Source organism: Phodopus roborovskii, unplaced genomic scaffold (assembly GCF_943737965.1).
Source record: "Phodopus roborovskii unplaced genomic scaffold, PHOROB, whole genome shotgun sequence".
In the NCBI taxonomy this organism is placed as follows: domain Eukaryota; kingdom Metazoa; phylum Chordata; class Mammalia; order Rodentia; family Cricetidae; genus Phodopus; species Phodopus roborovskii.
The window spans coordinates 17638018-17657869 of record NW_026126418.1 but is presented as its reverse complement, the minus strand read 5'-3'; the positions used below and the strand labels follow the sequence as shown (position 1 = coordinate 17657869).

The 19852-nt window shown below is 34.5% G+C and overlaps 1 pseudogene; it reads right to left on the bottom strand.

The window, feature by feature from the left end:
- Window positions 1-7130: 7130 nt before the first annotated feature.
- LOC127221960 (olfactory receptor 4C15-like) lies at window positions 7131-19013 on the bottom strand (annotated as a pseudogene).
- Between the last annotated feature and the right edge of the window lie 839 nt (window positions 19014-19852).

Genomic DNA, 19852 nt, shown 5'->3' with positions numbered 1-19852 from the left:
AAAAATAAAGCTTAAAATGAATAAAATTTGTTGTTCATATTTGACAAGCACATTTGAGTTTTCTTCGTGTTCTTGACTACTACATGCCAAGTACAGCTGTGTAGAAAAATCAAGTGAATCCATGTGAGTGATATGATGGAACCTTCTATCTTATTTGTATTTTGCTGATACAAAACTGTGGATTTGTCTAGGTGTAATGATATAATGTTTTAATTCCAGCCTTTAATTATGGAGGAGTTTCATGTCACCCTTACCTAAATTATGAGGTTGAGCCCAGCCTCGTCTACCTTAGACCTTGAAGATATCTTGTATCAAGATATTTTATTCTATAGACTATACATTGTAAGCAACATATGAGTATTTATTTCAGTATTATTTAAAAGTAATATCAGTTATAATAATATCATCTTATTCCAGAAATACATTTAGAAATTTCAAACCCAGTGGTTTGTTTATCTTTGTATTAGCAAATTTAGTCTTCTATATATTCTAAAAGCAAAATGAGAGGATGATCCAGTGTGAAGTTTGAACACAGAAATATCTGAAATTCTAATAGCAGGAATGATTTGTAGATAACAAAACTTGGACTCACTACCACATCATACTACTAATGAAAAATATGACACGAAGTCTCAACTATGAAGCATTTTCATAGTGAGTTATGTCAGAAACTCTTTAAAAATGACATGATCATTTAGTGATATTGTTACTACATTTTATAATATAGAAGTGAATTATGAAATGATATACATTTTATAATGTATAAATTGCTACTATTATAAAATATTTTAAATTAATCATCAAAATTAAAACCCACAAATTAATTTTCTTTGAAGTTCTGAAAGGGTTGTGAGATTTGTAGGCCTAGTGAACTCATATGCTGACAGTGTAACATCTCACATTAATGTTTTAAACACTTATAGTCTTACCTTAAATGGACATTATGTTGAGACAACCTTTTCCCACCACCATGTAGTCTTGAATTTCAAATCCATATATTAAGTTAAGGTCCAACTGACTCTGCAAATGTCTCCTGAAGCATCCCATACCCTTATTACCTCTAAAAGTCATGTAATTAGACATCCAAAGGTTTTTTTTCTGAACTTTTCCAAGGCCACAACAAAAGAAACTGTGGTCACTGAGCCATCTTCTTGGGAAATGACATTGGGAAGTATTTTCCCATGTATTCAGCTGTGCACATTGCCCTACTATTCCCTTCCCTTCCTTGATGGCTGAATATTGGGCCCATTTGTGTGTATAAGTACCATGCACTGATCAATTGAACCACTGGAGCACATCAAATCCATATATACAGATAACAAGGTTTCTTTGTTAATTTAAAGTGTGAATAATGTTCAAAGCTATCAGAGGAATTAGCAAAAATGTCATTCTAGGTACTTGATTTAAATATATTTCAAACAATAGGTTTTTACCACCAATGATAGTAAATTGAAATATAACTTGAAAATATGTTTATGGTAGATCTCATAAGCCATTCATACTTTTATTTCAGACTGCTAAGTCCTGATAAAATACTGTATGTTTTTGTCTATAGCTATGGAAAGTCCTTTCAGCAGATCTCCAGTAAATGCTTCTCTTCTGGTAACTAATGCTTTTCCTATAATTATGATTGTTCTACAAAGACCCCTAGATGTCTAAGCACTTTTTGTATTGCTATGTCTGAAATGTAGAGGAAATGATATTCCCCTGATTCCTACTAGCTCCTTCAGAATGATTCTGAAACTTCTTGCTGATTCAGACATATTTAAGGGATCAGACCAGGACTAGAAACACTACAGTTGTTCTCAACTTCATGTAAGATTTTTCTGAGGCAGAAACCTAGTGCTTTTGGGAAATTAAGTGTACTTAATTCACAGCATTTATTTTGTGACCTTAATCTGAATATAATACCCATTCATTGACCATGTGTTACTGTCTAAGAAAAAAAAATTTATAGTTGTTTGCAATATTATATAATGTTTAGTACAGCACTTCAATGGACCATGACCAGTGTTGTTTATTCAATTTCAAAGCATACCACATTTATATATAAACATAGGAATGGTGATTTTTTACTCACTATAATTGAATATGCACTTAGAAGAACAAGAAAATTACTATTGCAAAAGATCATATAAAAATGCAAAGCATAGATGCTTTCTACATTACCTTGTTTCTACATAGAAGTAAAAAGGTGAAATATGTTGCATTACATTAAACATAAAGAAACTAGGAGTCAAAGGGGAGGAATAAGAAATGCTCAGCAAGAATGCAAGCAAGAAACACTAATAAAAGGAGGGAAAAAGAGACAGAAAGAATGAAAGAGGGAAGGAAGAAAAGTCATACTCTCTAACAACTGATATTTATTGGACACATGGGAAGTTACTACTTTTAAGTGATATTTTCTGGGTTCCTTGCATTTCACTTTGACTAGATTCTGTATGCCTGGATTTTGGTCATAAAATTGGCATTACAAATAAGGTATGCATATATAATGCCCCCATGGACTCAAGTTATAATATAAAAACCACAATAATTTCTTTAAGCAAATAATACTCTGAGAAAAAATAAAAAATAAGCAAACAAATGTTAAAGCACTTTTTACACAATCAAAAAGCAATCCTTGAAAATGTAAAAATAAAATGTGTTCATGAGTCTTACCATGTGATATTTTAGTGAAAAACCTGGAGCCAGTCAATTATTCTTCTATGTTGTCATAGTCCATGCAGTGGTGACAAAAAAGCAATGCTTGTTCCAACTCTTCCTTCCAATCTAAGAGCTATACCAGTGAAGATGAAGAAGGCTTCTGTGTTCCTCTCACAAAGTTTTAATCATATTTTAAGGATAAAGGAAAAAATACAGCCAAAACTTCTCCTTAATTGCAACTGGAATTTAATGTGGGTTCCCTGAGAGATGGTCTTCCTCTGAGACTTACTCTCAACTTCCCTAGGTTTTAAACAATCCCATGTGCCATATGTGTGATACAATATTGCATATTTTCACTAGGGAGAGTGTTTATAGTTCTATTTACATCAAAAATTATCTTGAAAAATACTTTGGGAGGTTTTATTGATGATACTTTTATATACCATCATGTCAAGAAACAGAACAGTTATATAATGGATCAGATACAGTGTCTAGTGTAGAATTTAAGTTAAATTCCTATATACTCATCCCATGTAGCAGATTAGTTTTGTAATATGGGCCCAACTATTAATCTATAATAAAATTACCTGTTCTTGGGAAAGACTCGTATGAATGGTATGATTAGCAATGTCTCTATTTCCTTGATGAATCTTTTGCTTCATTTTTTGATCATTTCACAAATATGGATGATGTATCAAAAAAGTCCATCATCCCCCTTCCCATTCTAGTCACTAACTTCATCCCAAATAGTCCTGCTATATTCCCATCTTTTAGTTTGACCCAATGACTTTAGGGTTGCTTGCACGAACACGAGTAGAGAATTATTAGGGCATTTTCAATTTCCCTATGGCTACATAATTGAAAATGATACACCTTTCTCAGGAACTTTGACTGTCAATAGCCCCTCAGAGAGGAGTGGGAACTCATGACTACATCCTCTATTCATGATGCAATGTTGAAGGGCCCAAACCTCTGAGCAAGCATGCTTAGGTTCTATATATTAATAATTATAGTGGCTATGTCTTGTCCCAAAAAACATAATTTTGTAACACTCATCCTAAATCTCCTTTTCTTACATTTCCTCTGCCCTTTTTTCTAAGTTATTTATTGGTTCTAGAAGTAGGTACTAGTGATAAGATTTGAACAGCCATATACTCTCAGTACTTGGCAGAATTAGGTGTCCTTCTGCTTATCACAACACAATGATAAAGGAAGGTTCTCTGACCATTTCTAAGAGGTACTCTAGATGATAGATATAGAGACCTGTTATTGTGTTCTTTTAGCTAAATATCAGCAGCTGATTCTTCCCTGTGGTCTGTGACATCATTCTTCCTGGGCTTTAACTGGGATTGGGTACTAGGTATATGTTTTTCTCCTTTGGAGCAAGCCTCAAATACTATCTGGATGTGTTTAATAACCTCCAAAGAGTCATATCATAAGTGCACCAGTATGTGTATACCTCACCTGATAGGTCAATATTCAAGCATGCATAATTCATAGCTCCTAAGGAATTTGATTGGTTTTGTTTGTTTCTCTTATTGTGTGGTGTATATACATAGTTTAAAAATATCTGGGACTTTGTACCCTATCAAGCAGAAAATAATATTTTGACAAATTCTGAAGTGTGAGCTCCTATGGAATTAAGTCAAGTTACATATTTCCTACTCTTTTATGGTGATGTATTATTTATGGTTTATCAAAGCTTGCCTGAGGGTACAGAAAGCAAAGCTAGCCATAAGCCATAGAGCCAGGCAGTAGTGATATACACCTTTAATTCCAGAAGCCATATTAGCTACCCCCATAGAGTGTGTCAGTGGTAGCATGAACCATTAATCCCAGAACTCAAAAGACAAGCAGATGGATCTATGTTAGTTCAAGGCCACAGTGATCTCCATAAAATTGAACCAGTCCTAAAGAGAAACATCTCACACAAAGGTGATCTCAACACATTTAATATCAGCAACTAAGGATGTATAAAAAGGGAAAGCAAAGGGCCTCATGTCAAGATTTATTCTTCAGCCACCCTGAGAACAGGACAGACCTTTCAACCTGGGGTAGAGTTAAGAGCTTGTGCCTATCTTTGCTTTCTATAGCTTCAACCAAACTTTAATAAATAATACATCACCACATTTAAAAAAAATTCATTTTAAATACCAACCACAGTTTTCCCTCCCTCCTCTCCTCATATTCCCTGGTCCCATTGCTAGGGTCCCTCAAAAACAAAGCTATCCAATTGTTCACCAAAGGCAGAGGGCCTAAGTAAATCCAATGCTGTCTCCTAAGCTATCTGTCCAGTTTGCAAGCTCCAAAAGCTCAGGTCATCTGCCTCTGTGTTTCCCCAACATGATCTTAATCCATCCCTTGCTCATATATTCCCTCTACCCTCTCTTTAATTGGACTTCCAGAACGTGGTTCAGTACTTGGCTCTGGATCTCTGCATCTGTTTCCATCAAGTACTGAATGAGGGCTCTATGACGACAACCTGCACAGTCACCAATCTGATTACAGGGGAAGGCCAGTATAGACATCCTTTCCACTGAGGTAGGATTCCTGGCTCATGTAATCCCTATGGGTTCCCAGGAACCTCCCTAGTACCAGGTTTCACCCTAACCCCACAACGGCCCCATCAATCACGATATCTCCCCCATCACTCTCTGGCTACTTCCAGCCCACAACTCAACCATCCTAATTCCTCACATTTTCACTCCCCACCCATTCTATCTATTTCTCCCATCCCCTAGTTTACTCAGGACATGTATTTCTACTTCCCAGAGAGACCAATACATTCTGCTTATGATCCTCCTTGTTATCTAGTTTCTCTGGGGCTGAGGCTTATAGCCTGGTTATACTTTGTGTTGCATCTAATATCCACTCAGGAGTGACTTAATACTTTCTGAGTTTGTTTTATTGAGTCCCAGTCACCTCACTTGGGATGATTTTTTTTTTTCTAGTTCCATCTATTTGCCTGAAATTTCATGATGTCGTTATTTTTGTATTTGTTTATTTTGGGGTTTTTTTTTTTTTGTCTTGTTTTGTTTTCTGGTGAGTAATATTCCATTGGGTAGATATACCACATCATTTTTAATCCATTGTTCAGTTGAAGGGAATCCAGGTTCTAGCTGTTATGAATAATGTTGCTATAAACTTAGTTGAGTAAGTGTCCTTCGGGTATGATTGAGCATCCTTTGGGTGTATGCCCAAGAGTGATTTTGCTGGGTCTTGATGTCGATTGATTCTCAATTTTCTGAGAAACCACCATACAGATTTCTAAAGTGGCTGTACAAGTTTGTACTCCCACCAGCAGTGGTGGAGTGCTCCCCTTACTCCATATACTCGCTAACAAAGGCTGTCATTACCGTTTTTGATCTTGGCCATTCTGACAGGTATCTCAGAGTCATTTTGCTTTGCAATTCCCTGATAGATAAAGATATTAAGCACTTTTTTAAGTGTATCTCAGCCATTAGAGATTATTCTGTTGAGATTTATTTGTTTAAATCTGTACCCTATTTTTTAAAAGGATTATTTGGTATGTTGATGCTTAGTTTATTGAGTTCTATAGATATTTTGGACATTAGTTGCCTATCAGATGTGGGGTTGGTGAAGATCTTTTCTCATTCTGTAGGCTGCCCTTTTGTATAATTGACAGTGTCTTTTGCCATACAGAAGCTTTTCAGTTTCAGGAGGGCCCATTTATTAATTGTTGATCTCGGTGTCTGTACTACCAGTGTTACAGTTAGGAAGTGGTCTTCTGTGCCAATTCATTGAGCTATTTCCCACTTTCTTTTCTATCAGCTTCAGTGTAACTGATTTATGTTTAAGTCTTTGATTCACTTGGACTTGAGTTTTGTGCAGGGTTATAGAAATGGATCTATTTACATTCTTCTACATGCTGCCATACAGTTATGACAGCACAATTTGTTGAAGATACTTTCTTTTCCCATTGTATACATTTTTTTTTACAAAAATCAAATATTCACAGGTGTGTAGGTGGAATACTGAATTCTTTATTCTTTACATTTAGTAGTGTAATTTTGTTTGTTTATATTGCAGTGTGTGTGTGTGTATGTGTGTGTGTGTGCATGTGTGTGACTGTGTGTGTTTCTCTCTCTCTCTTTCTGTGTGTGTGTGTGTGTGTGTGTGTGTGTGTGTGTGTTTGTGTGTGTGTGTCTATGGTATACAGAAAGGCTGAATGGTGATTGCATCTGTGAACATACAGGCACAGCCAAAATAAATGAACATTCATTTCACTCTATCTTATTTTCTTAAGGAAAGTCTCCATTAAATCTTGAAATCATTGTTTCTCAAATGCATGTGCAATAAAGTGAAACACTGGGAACTGTAACTCTCCTATTTACCATGAAATAAAGTGTGCTTCCATATTTAGATTCTGACATGAGTTCTGGAAAATAAAACCCTTATCCTCACTTTGACATAGCAACTCTCCTTACCCATTGATTTATCTCCACAACAGTGTAAAAGCAATATTAAAATATCAAAAAAATCACTTTTAATCTCTTCCACATTTTCCTGATGGCATTTATCATTTCCTTATTCATAAATGTGTAAACCATGGGGTTTAGCAATGGTGTCAGGACATTGACAAATATAAGTGTGTTTTTCTCAAAGGAGAATGCAGATGTATCCCGTGCATATATTAATATGCATGGAACAAGAAACAAAACCACAACAGTAACATGGGCTCTACAAATAGAAAGAGCTTTACGACGACCATCAGAGCTTTGTGCTCTCAAAAAGAACAAGGTGACACCATAGGAGACAATCAATATCATTATGCAAACTATTGAAAATAAAATATTATAAACAAAGAAAAAACAGTTGTGTTGCATTAATTGTGGAAACATAAATTGTGTCTTCATAGTATTTAAAGGAACCACATTTTAAAATTTTAGTACTAATCTAAACATATTATAAAACAAATGAGGAATGATTAACCTGGGATTGTAAGAGACATATGTTCTAAGAACCATGAGGTCTCCATGGAATCACGTTGATCAACATTGAGATTGTTTATCTTAGTTATAACAGCACGGATAATTGTTCTTCCTATTATCCTTCTTTGAATTAACACAAAAATATCTTCTTATTTGTTCCTATGTGAATGTGATATCTTGACAAAGACAACAGTAAATGATGAAGGCTCACAAGGTGATTGGCCAAAAGCTCACATATGAAAATTGGTGATATCACACACCTAGAAAAGAGAATTTATTCATTGAATTAATTTTAGAGTCTAGAGATGTAATTATATGCTATTAACTCCAACAGTAGTAAGTTGTTTAAGCAAGCATTATTTGATAAGATAATGATAGAAATCTGTATGAACTTATTGTAAACATTTCAATAAAGAATTTTCCTTCATTTCTATGTCATTATAAAAGTAGTCAAGTATGTGAAAATGTTTCTCATGGTCATATGAACTAAAAATTTTAGGTGTAATTCATTTTCTTGAAAACATATCTGCTTCATGTAATAGAAATTAAAAGGATATTCTATACCTTGAATTCATTTGCCTCCTACTCACAGCTTCATAGATCATTTATTTCCTCTCCTGCCTATACAACTGAATATCATTAGAAATAATATTTTATTGGGTGGATAGTGCCTGGTTTATACATGCATGCATATAAATGTGTATGCAAACATTATACATATTTTTGTTAATGATTTGTTAGTAAAATTATGAGTTGTAGCAAAAGGAAGGATTGTGATAATCCCAATGATAATATTTAAAGTAAATCAGAAAAAAATCTTTACTTGCAATACCTACACAACTCATTAAAGATGAAGAAGTTGAAGCGGTGCCTACTTGGAGCTCTCAGCCCTATTTTCCTTCAAGAACATATTTCGCAACCTGTACAAATAAAACATAAACATCAAGCCAGTTTCAAACCCTTTATTTATAATGGTGCATGGCACAAGGTATGCAAAGGCAATGGTAGCACAAAGTTTGTGAAAGAAACCAACCAGTAACAAATTTGTGTAAAAGCCCACTGCATGAGATGGAACTCATACACACCATTGCTTAGGTGACCAAGAACCAGAGACTGGATAATGCAGGGAACTAGAGTAAAACCAAATAATACTAGTCTAAATAAATTTTTTTTTGATGTAGTGATAAATAACTCATAATAGAATTCTGCTACTCACAGTACACAAATAACACCTTGTTCAGCTATCAGCAGAGAAGCTTCCTCTTATAGCAGATGGGAATAAATATAGGGCCTTTCCCTTCTGTTGGATTGTTCTTCCTAATTTGAATGTGATAGTTTTTGTTTCATTCTATTATATATTTTATTTTTTAAATAATGAATGCATGAATAAAAATAAACCCAGCATAAAGTGTTACTCATATTTAATTGTGAGAACTGCAGTATAAGAAATTGCACTGTGAGTTTGTTTCCTAGAAAGGACAGGGAAGCTACTTGAATGATATATCAGATGTATCTAGACAAGACCTGATTAATGAGGATACCAATAGATATGTTAATGTGGAAGGGAAAATCCTATGGGCCCCACCTCTAGACAGAGAACCACAGGCATATAAGGACTGCTGAGGGAGGGAGAATTAATCTATTCCAGGGTTGAGGTCCCAATTAGGTATTCAATGACAAGTAGCCAGCCCTGATACCATTTAAATACCTGCAACAATAAACAGAGTGAGCAGGTTGTACTTTTAAATTTTCATATTCATATACTATAAAACAGTGATATTTTTAAAAGCCAGAAATTTGAGAGATTGTAAGGGAAAAAGATTGTAAGGCTGGAGGCAGAACAGGAAATGGAGAAATCATTTAAGTATTTTTAACTCAGAGAATTAAATACAATTTAAAAGGGATAATAGCTAAAAATTTATCCAAATATAAATAAAATTTGGGTTTATATGAGGCAAATGTTCTTATGTTTTCCCTATATCATCTGCAACTGACTATACCATAAGGCCATGCATCAGACTCAAGAGAATCAATGCAAGACAACCTGGAGCTTCTGTTCCACTGTATTGGTATTTATCTAACATTAAAATAAATAAAATGAGGAGACATTAGTAAGTCATTTACTTTCTTTTGTGGAAAGATCTAGGATGTGTTTACAAATACATTGTTTGAAAATCTCCAATTAGTAGAAAATATATTACAAATGTATGTAACAAAACAACTTGATGTGTAATACCCATTTGCATCCTGCCATACCACAGAGATTTTTTCCCCATTAAAGACAGATAGATTTTATTATAGTGTTAAAGGAAAAGACAGATATATCCCAGGCTAGACACAGACTCACCATGGCATTGAATTCCTGGTTTTCCTGACTTTTCCTTCAAGTTCTAGAATTACTGGCATGTGTGATCATAAACAACAAAATCCATAGATTTTGTTAACATATTCTGCAAACTCTGTATCAAAAAGATCATGAATACTGATGTCAAATTACTTTATAATTTGCTTTATGATAAAAATGTTATGAAATATAAAATCAATAACAAATTAATAAAATCACATTTTAAAATGTATTAAAGTAACTAAGATTGCTTCATTAAGGCAAAAATTTTGCAATACAAATTGGAAATGTATGTAGAATCTTAAGTGTAGTTTTAATTTTGAAACCGATTTCTTCTAAAACTTTTATTCTAGATATTTAGTTAAGAAATAATCATCAAATAATATGATGCAATGTGTAAAATATTTAAAACTGAGAAAAATGTAAAGCTTTCATTGAAGCGATGATATATAATTAATACTAGTACATGTTACTATCACATGATACTACAGAAACCAAAATATATGACATAAAATATGAAGCATTTAAAAATATGCTTCAGAGAGAATGAGAATATAGGATGAACATTAATAATTAATTAACTAATATTATAAATATATATTATTTTCTAGAAGGGGTAAATAAATGATAGATTCCATTAGTAAGAAATACGTTCTTGTGATTATTAAATATCTGAAAATTAAACACCAATATGAAACCCACAAAAGCTAATTTCCTCTCAGTTTCTGATAAGCAATGTTGATTTTTACTCAATCCATCAGATTAATAAAAGTTTAAGTAATCAGTTAACAGGCATCTCACATGTTCTATTTCATTATATCATAATCTTTCTATTAACTACCATACATTGATGTCTTTGACCCTTCCATGATCCTTTCCATAGCAGCCATCAATTGAAAATCCTAGAGAGCTAAATTACCTCAGGGGCACAAAGCAGAAACTATCATCACCGACCTATCTCCTAAGCAGTCAACTAAGAAAGTGGCTGGTCCACCATCCATGTTTCCCATTATTTCCTTGCCATTCACTTAAGCTAATTGTAATGCCAATATGCCCTCAGATAACAGAATATCTCCATTAACTTTGAGACACAGTAATTCAAAATTTTCAAAGAGGTGAATAGAAAGTTACCACTATAAACAGTTGCTTTTAAATATATTTAATATAAGCAGCTAGTGTTCACACAGATAATGATAATTTATTGAAGTTTTATATGAAATTGTCCCACATGTTAAATTCCATAAGTCCAACATATTTTTAAACTATAGTTGTTATCTAATAATAAAAGCTTTATTGCTTGTATTTGTAGCTAATCAGGTTCATTTTCTTGACTTTCTGGAAAGTAGATTCCCTTTGGATTACTGATCTTTTCTCTGTCTAGTGTTACCCTTGATTTCCCTATATGTCTCAACTGTACATACCCTGTCACCCCTGAAATGTAAGTAAAAGAGATATTTCTTTCTTTTCATGTCCTTCCTGAGGGATTTCTGAAGCTTCTTTGATGTCTTAGTGATTCTGCTCATTTTAAGAAACAGAATGAGACAGAATTCTAGCTCTAATGAAGTCAGAACTTCACCCACTTTGTTTTCCTAAGATCACTGAAAAGAACTCTAATGCTTTGAGGAATTGAAGCAGACAAATTCGATCTGAAGACTCTGTGAGTGAAGTCAAACTTTCTTAACTTATATTAATCCTATGCAATATGTGTTAGTGTGTATTTTTGGCACTAGAACAATTTGTATTTGATTTCCATGGCTTTTTGAGATATCGTTATGTTCCAATTTACCATATTCTTAAGTCAGCATTCTTTACACAATCTCATCCTACCTTTCTATGCGTGCTTCAGAATGGGGAGTTACTAGTGTATAAATGAGCATGTGTTTAAATAATCAAAATATTGTCAGAGAGATAATAGAAAAACAAATTAGTGCCACAGTTCTAAATTGTTTGATGAAAATTTTAATTCATTAAACATGGAAAAATCTGAAATATCAAAATTATTCAATGGAAAGTCTTTTCTAGGAGAAATGGATGGATGGAAGGATTTGAACTATAAAAACAGTATGTGAGCTCTTCTACCTGCTATTAGCCAGAGGTGAGTCTGGGCCCAATTGGGGCTGCCTGTCCCCTACAACCTCTTTTTCCCCCTCCCCCTCCTGAACTCCCTGGATTGGCCCCTGATCCTGCTGCTCCTGTCTCTGGTCCCCATCGAGAGCACCCTTGGAGCTCTGATACACCCCCAACCATCCCCACCTCCAGCCTACCCCCCCTACCCTGAGCCCTACCCCACTTACGGTCCTGCCACTCTGGTTGAGCACTGGGACAGAGGGTGGAACCAACAGTCCACCCTACTTCGGAGACCTCTCGGAGTTCCTGCAGGCAAGATCCTTGACCCCCAAATCCTGGCCCCTGCCAAAGAACAAGGTCTCAGCGGGAGAGCACCAGTTTCCAGTGAGATCCCACTACCCTGCAAAACCTTCTCAAGTTCAAGCTCAGCCCTCGTCCTCTTCTGCCGGTTATTGGCCAGAGCTATTGGCCAGAGCTATTGGCCAGTGGACCACTGTGAGTACCTGCTGGCATCGTCTTCTGGATCCTCATCCTTGACCCCATCCCTGGATCCCTGTCTGCGGAGAAACCTCCTAGAGAGTTTGGACCACACAGAGCTACAGACATTGAATCTCAGATCCACATAAGCCCATCAGGGAAGGACCATAGAGAGAGGGAAGAGACACCACCAACACCTACTGGAAGAAACTATGGGAAGAAGGCAATACAAGAGAACACCTAACAACAGAAAGACAAAATGACACCACCAGAATCTAGGGAATCTACACCAACTAGAATGGAACACAACAACAAAGCAGAGGAAGCAGAAGGGTACGACTTAAAAATCACCATCATAAAAATGATAGAGGCCCTCAAAGAAGATGTGAGAAAATCCCTTAAAGAAATGGAGGAAAAAACAAACAGAAAAGTGGAAGAAATTAACAAATTCCTTAAGGAAAGTACAGAAAGCCAAGAAAAAAAACAATTAACCAGGTGAAGGAAATGGTTCAAGACTTGAAAACTGAAATTGAGAAAATAAAGGCAACACAAACGGAAGGAAGGCTGGAAATTGAAAAGCTGGGCAAAAAATCAGAAACCACGGACACAAGCATAACCAATAGAATTCAACAGATGGAAGAGAGAATCTCAGGCTCAGTAGATAAACTAGAAGAAATAGATTCATCGACCAAAGAAAATCATAAATCCAACAAATCCTTAACACAAAACATCCAGGAAATGTGGGACACCATGAAAACGCCAAACCTAAGAATAATAGGCATAGATGAAGGTGAGGAAGCCCAGCTCAAAGGTGCTGAAAATATATTCAACAAAATCATCGAGGAAAACTTTCCAAATCTGAAGAAGGACATGACCATGAAAGTACAAGAAGCATACCGAACCCCAAATAGGCTGGACCAAAGAAAAAAGACCCCTCGACATATAATAATCAAAACACCTAGCATACAGATGATTAAATACAGTTCATGAATATAACAAGAAATTCTCTGAGTTAAACATTATTTGATAAAAAAAAAACAGTCTTGATCTTAAGACATGATCTTAAGTGTTTGTTTACTTTTTCTTTACATTTTTCCTTTATTAAACATTTAAAAACAAGTATTTATTGACTAGAAATGTAATGTGCTGAATACCAGTCAAGAACAATTTTAAATTAAACCTAAATTGTAGAATAGTACTATTGGCATTAGTACTTAAAATGAAATTTTATTCATATATCCAATGGAATATCTGTGAGAAAAACTAAAAAAACAATGAAATAAATCAAATACTTACATTAATGAGAAAATGTCTAGTGGTATGAAGCTTAAATATATTGAAGATGTCATTTCTTCTCAAGTTTATTTATTGATTCTACTTCAATCCCAAACAATATCCTAGCAATTTATTTTTTATCTGTACATAAACTGATATAATGATTATCTGAGAATGCAAAAGATATTTTAATAGGTACCAGAGTAATGAAGGATTACCAATTTAGAAGTAGAAAATTATCCACCTTCAAGAAAAAAAAGAGAACCTCAACATAAACTTATAGACATGTAACATAGAAATTACAGACAATAGAATGAAACAAAGGTAACATTTTCAATAAGTTATAGTCAAACAATCACACTTGTACATGAAAAAAAAAAGATCAGAACCAATTAATTACCTCACAAAATTTAGTGTGAGTGGTCAAAAGTCTCAATTTGGAAGTACAAAACTGTTTTTAATTCAAGTTCATATAGTAAAAGCCATTGAGATGTGTATGCTTAGATAACACATTTTTTTCAAAATAAAAAGGACAGAATATAATGGAAAATGAGTTTTATTAAATCTAAAATTTATATTTGACTTATAACTTGAAGCTACATATAGCCATTTTATATATTTGTGATTTGAAAATAAAACCACATATTTTACTTTAGTAATTGTTTTGTGGTGTGTGTGTGTGTGTGTGTGTGTGTGTGTGTGTGTGTGTGTGTGTATGTGTGTGTATGAAAAATTCATTGTAGTTCAGGCTAGGCTTGCTATAAAAATTATCCCATCTCAACCTCTCAACCTCCATTTGCTGGGTTTATAGACATTAACCAAAACACCATGCTTGAATCAAAAAGGTAAAAGTCCAGTCTCTTTGGATTTCAGGACTTTTTCTCTTCCCCTGATGTCAGAAATTTCATATGCACTATCTGTTTATTGTAAGGAACAGAAGAATATGAATAGGGCTTGAACAAAATCTTTGAAATTTCTCTTTGGACCTAATTGCTTCATTGGACCTACTTTACTTCATTCCACAGTTACATGATAATAATGCATTGTATACATGTATAAAATTCTAAATCTAAGTAAAAAGTAAAACAGATATTCTCAGAGGAAATGAATAGCATTACTTTTAATATATAACTCTAGTGTACTTAAACATAAAATATTTAGTTAAGCGTCTTTTGATAGTGTCTCATAAAACAATGTCTATTATCCTTATAGATTAGTTGATATATTTCTTCTGACAAAAGCATTCTGCATCAATTCTGCACAGAGAAATTATATTATATCCAATAAAATAGTTTGTTATTTCTCAAAATAATTATACATAAAATTATCATATGAAATTATTGAAAAAACCAGAAAAATTCTCATAAATAAATGTATAACATTAAATGCACATATGCCATATTGCATATCACTTGAGATCTGGAAACTTTACCAGGGTTAGTAAAGGAATGAAGAAAGGACAGACACACAGGTACCCACAGAAAAAGTAGGGCAAGGTAGGATGTATGGTCTGAAGAAGCTGCACTTACCCCCACCCCCATTTGGATCTTTAGAGTGTTTGTTATATACAGCACAGGGAGAGTTTAGTTAGTTTACAGGTCTCTATAGGTGAACAATCTCAAGCATCAGGGAGGATAAAGCTGTAGTTGCTAGTTTTCATACACACTGACAAATCCTAAACATACACTTGCACTTGTACATAGAATATCTTTGCCTTTCTGAACATGAGCTGCATGAAAATGGCTTTGCCAATATCACATGGATTTAGGCCTTGGAATCCTCCACATAGTAAAACCCATCTCAAAAATGCATATTCTTTCATGATTTCACTCACACAAAGCTGCCTTTGCTCCCTACAACATAGATGCAAGTACTTAAAACTGCCCACCCTCCATGCCAGAGCTGCTCTCCTGCTGTCTCCTAGATGAGGAAGGAAAAGATGGAAACAAGCAGAGAATCTTGGCCAAGCCTGAACAGAAAATACGGCCATCTTCAGATTTTTGTGAAACACTATCAAAAGACTGTTCAGCAAATATTTTATGTATAGATATACTAGCGTTATATATTAATAGAAATAACATTTATTTCTACTGAGAGTATATGTTTTACTTTTTACTTAGTTTTAGAACTTTATAAATATATACAATGTATTATGAGCATATTGGCAACCCATAACTGTTTCCTCTTCTTTCTCCAATCTTCTGGATTCTTATCAGTAACTTGTTTTTCTACTATACACATATGGACTTAAGAGAAAAATCTTGCATGAACATAGAGAGGGGGCAATTTACTGAACCAAAGACAGATTACTTTTACCTAGATACCATCCTCAATTACTAATTACTCACAAATGAAAAAATAATACCAATTTCACTGGTATACAAACCGCACTTGAGTGCAGGCCCCTTGCCCAGCAGTTTATGTCCAATACACATGAAATCAGAGGTGTTTGTGGAAGTTTTTCACCTCATAATGCTTTGTCAAAGCTTTTGTTCTTTTTCAAAAAATCTTACTGGTCTCTTGTTTATATATTATGGCTTTTAGTTTTGTGTTTTTATATTATGTCTGTGTATGCAAATGTATGTGTCTGTGAATTTCTTGTGTTTTTTCTTTGGCTCTTTATTTCTGTTTGTTTTGTTCTATTATGTTTTATTTTATATTATTGTTTTCTCTTATTTTATTGTTTTTGAAATGTCTATTTGTTTTCTTGTGGTTTTTGGTGAGTGGGGAGGTGAAGAAGATGTGGGAGGAGTTAGGGGAAGGGAACCATTATCAGAGCATATTTTCTGTAAAAGAATTCTATTTTTAATAAAAAAGAAGCTATATCTATTAGAAGAATCTTAGCAAATTCTAATCTTTAAACTAGTAGGACTGAAAAACAGGCAGATGGGTTTCAGTGTTATTTTTGTCTAAAATTTATAATTTATTTTCTCTTGGTATATCCATACAAAAGTTTACAATTACATATAACAGATAACTTAAAATTCATAAATAATTTTTAAAACTGGAATATGATAAAAATCTATTTTGGACATTAGATTGTGGTTAGAATATTTTATTTCATATATAATTCAAAAATTGAATTCATAACTTCATAAAGCAATGGAACAACAAATAACAGGTCTGTGTTTTCTAAATTAATACATAAAAACAAATAAATGATTTGACAGTAAGAGCTTCTATGTGTAGAGTAAGGACATTAAGTATTCACATCTGGTATGAGTTAGTCACATGACAGACAGAGAATCGGTGGGCAAATTACCCTAACGCATGGATGCTTTTGTTACACATTTTGTCTCATCTTATTGAGAATTTTTTGTTTATAAATATCTTAAATTTTTAAACACTTTCTGTTGGGAAATCAGTACAATCCCATACATCTGCTTAGTCTTGGACCTGCCAGTAAGTGATGCCCAATACCTGTCTTTGTTTGGCCTAAAACACAGGGTACCTTAAAGGTATTTCTAAATGCAATCAGGTCATTGAATTTATTGACATGGAACAGTGACATCCTACTAAGGAAAACTTACTCAAGTTTTCTATGACACAGGAAGAGTCCCACCTTAAAATGTAGTCAAATGATACCAAAGGACCTAGATTAAAAGCTATGATTTTTGCTCCACAATGTCTCACAATGTCACTCAGAAACCCATTTTCTTTTGGAATAAGTTTATGTGCTACTTTCCTAATTTCAGGTACACACTTATTATTTTATCAACCATTTTTTCTTTAAATAAAACATAGTTGTATTTGTAGTTGTCAGATTTCTTCAATTATTTTTAGATGTAAAGAATATGAACTTGAAATGGTTTTAATATTCACAGAACAATACTAAGTAGTCAATTCACAAGGAACATGTGAGCTCAGAATAAGATTGCTTGCCCTCAGTATTGATGAACTTTCTGACAAATGATGTAAATACTGCCTACTTAACTCTGTCTTAATTGTGACTATTTGTGTCTCCTTGTACATGGAAGTTGTTGGGTTTGTTTGTGTACATATGATTTGGGGATGGTGTTTGTACCTGTGCATATGAATGAAGAAACAAATAGGGACATTGTACATACCCATTTACTGCCCGCAGCCTTATTTCTTTGTCAAAATTTAGACTGAGCCTTGAAAGAGCTGTTCTTAGGATAAAACAGCTGTCTACCCCATTGGATTCACCTACATGCAGTTCAACACTGTTGGGTAAAAGATGAACTATGATGCCTGACTTCCAGCCTGGGAGGGGGGAACTGAGCTCAGGTCTTCTTGACCGCATACCAAATGCTCATGCTGACAGATTTTTTTCTTTAGCACTGTAAAAATATTCTTTAATATTTATCAGGAACTACTACTAATCTCTTCCACATTTTGCTGATGGAATTCTTCATTTCTTTATTCCTGAATGTGTAAACCATAGGATTGAGCAGTGGTGTCAGGACATTGGCAAATATAAGTGTGTTTTTCTCAAAGGAGAATGGGGATGAAGGGCGGGCATATATTAATATGCATGGAACAAAGAATAAAACAACAACTGTTATATGGGATCCACAAGTGGAGAGAGCTTTCCATCACCCTTCAGAACTATGGGTTCTCAGAAAAAACAAGATTACACCATAGGAAACAAGCAATAAGGAGAAGATAATGATACAGATAGAACCACTATTTGCAAATACTAACATAACGAAAATGTGTGTGTCAGTGCAGGCAAGCTTTAGTAATGGGAACAAGTCACACATATAGTGATCAATGACATTGGGTCCACAGAAGGGTAACTGCAAAGTGAAGACAATTTGTATGATAGAATGCAAAAATCCCCCAGACCATGCTACCCTTACCAAAAAAACACAGAGTCTCCTGCTCATGATAGAAGAGTAGTGCAAGGGCTTGCAAATGGCCACATAATGGTAATAAGCCATAACTGACAGAACAATCACCTCTACTGCAGTAAAGAAGTATATGGCAAATAGTTGTGTCATGCAGCCTTCAAATGAGATGGTCTTCCTTTCATAGAAGAAGCCTATAATCATCTTGGGTGTTACAACAGTAGAAGTGCAGGCATCCAGTAGTGATAGAAATACCAAGAAGAAGTAAATGGGGGAGCCCAGCAGGGCAGGGCTGTAGATGATGGCCACCACAATTATAATGTTGCCACCAATAGTTGCAAGTTAGACTAGCAAAAATACAACAAACAGTATTTTCTCAACATTTGTGTTCTGAGAAAGTCCCAGGAGTATGAACTCATTGACCAAGCTCTGGTTTTGCATGATTCTCAAGGAGAAGGTGGAAGCAAACTGTGTTCGTGTTCGCATAAATCTGCAATTATGAGGAAAAAAATGTGTCATATAATTTATAATATTACCATCAATAAGCTGATTCATTCTTATGCAAAATTATAATAACTGAATTGTTATGATAATGCTCGGGGAACCTTGGTGGATTCCATGACAGGCAAGGTTGTCCTTGGTAGGACAAACATGTCAGCCAGACAGAGCTTAAGTGAGAAGTTTTTTTATAAAGGGGAGTAATGAGGGAAAGAGAAAACAGGTAAAAAGACACAGAGAGAGAGAGAGAGAGGACAGAAGAGAAAAAGGAGACAGGAAAAGTCCTGTCTGTCCCATGGAAACAGCAGGAAAGAGAGAGGGAAAGCAGAGCAGAAAGAGAAGAGAGCAGAGAGGATAAGTGAGTGGAGATCTTGCTTTTAAAGGGGTCCTTTCTACCTAGGTTGACTTATACAATGTTAAGGGAAAAATTATTCTGTAAAATATTTACATGAACTTTCAAAGCTATGAAAATATGTCTGTAAACAGCTACCCTACTTATTTAAAAGAAGCGTGAGAGAGTTCAATTGAAAATGCAAAAAATGTTATTCACGGTAAGGTTAACCCCACATTTCTAGGGGTAATTCATTCATTTGTAAATGAAACCAGCACAAAGGGAATCATGATTCAGATACCATTCTTTTACAAAGAAAACCACATTGACAGGGAAGTTTTGAGAGAAACAAGGCCCAATGTTAATTATAAAATTATTAAGTGAATCTTCGCTTTGTCATTTACACTCTAGTTTACATGCTCATTAGTTCCAAACAAGCTGGCACTGCTGT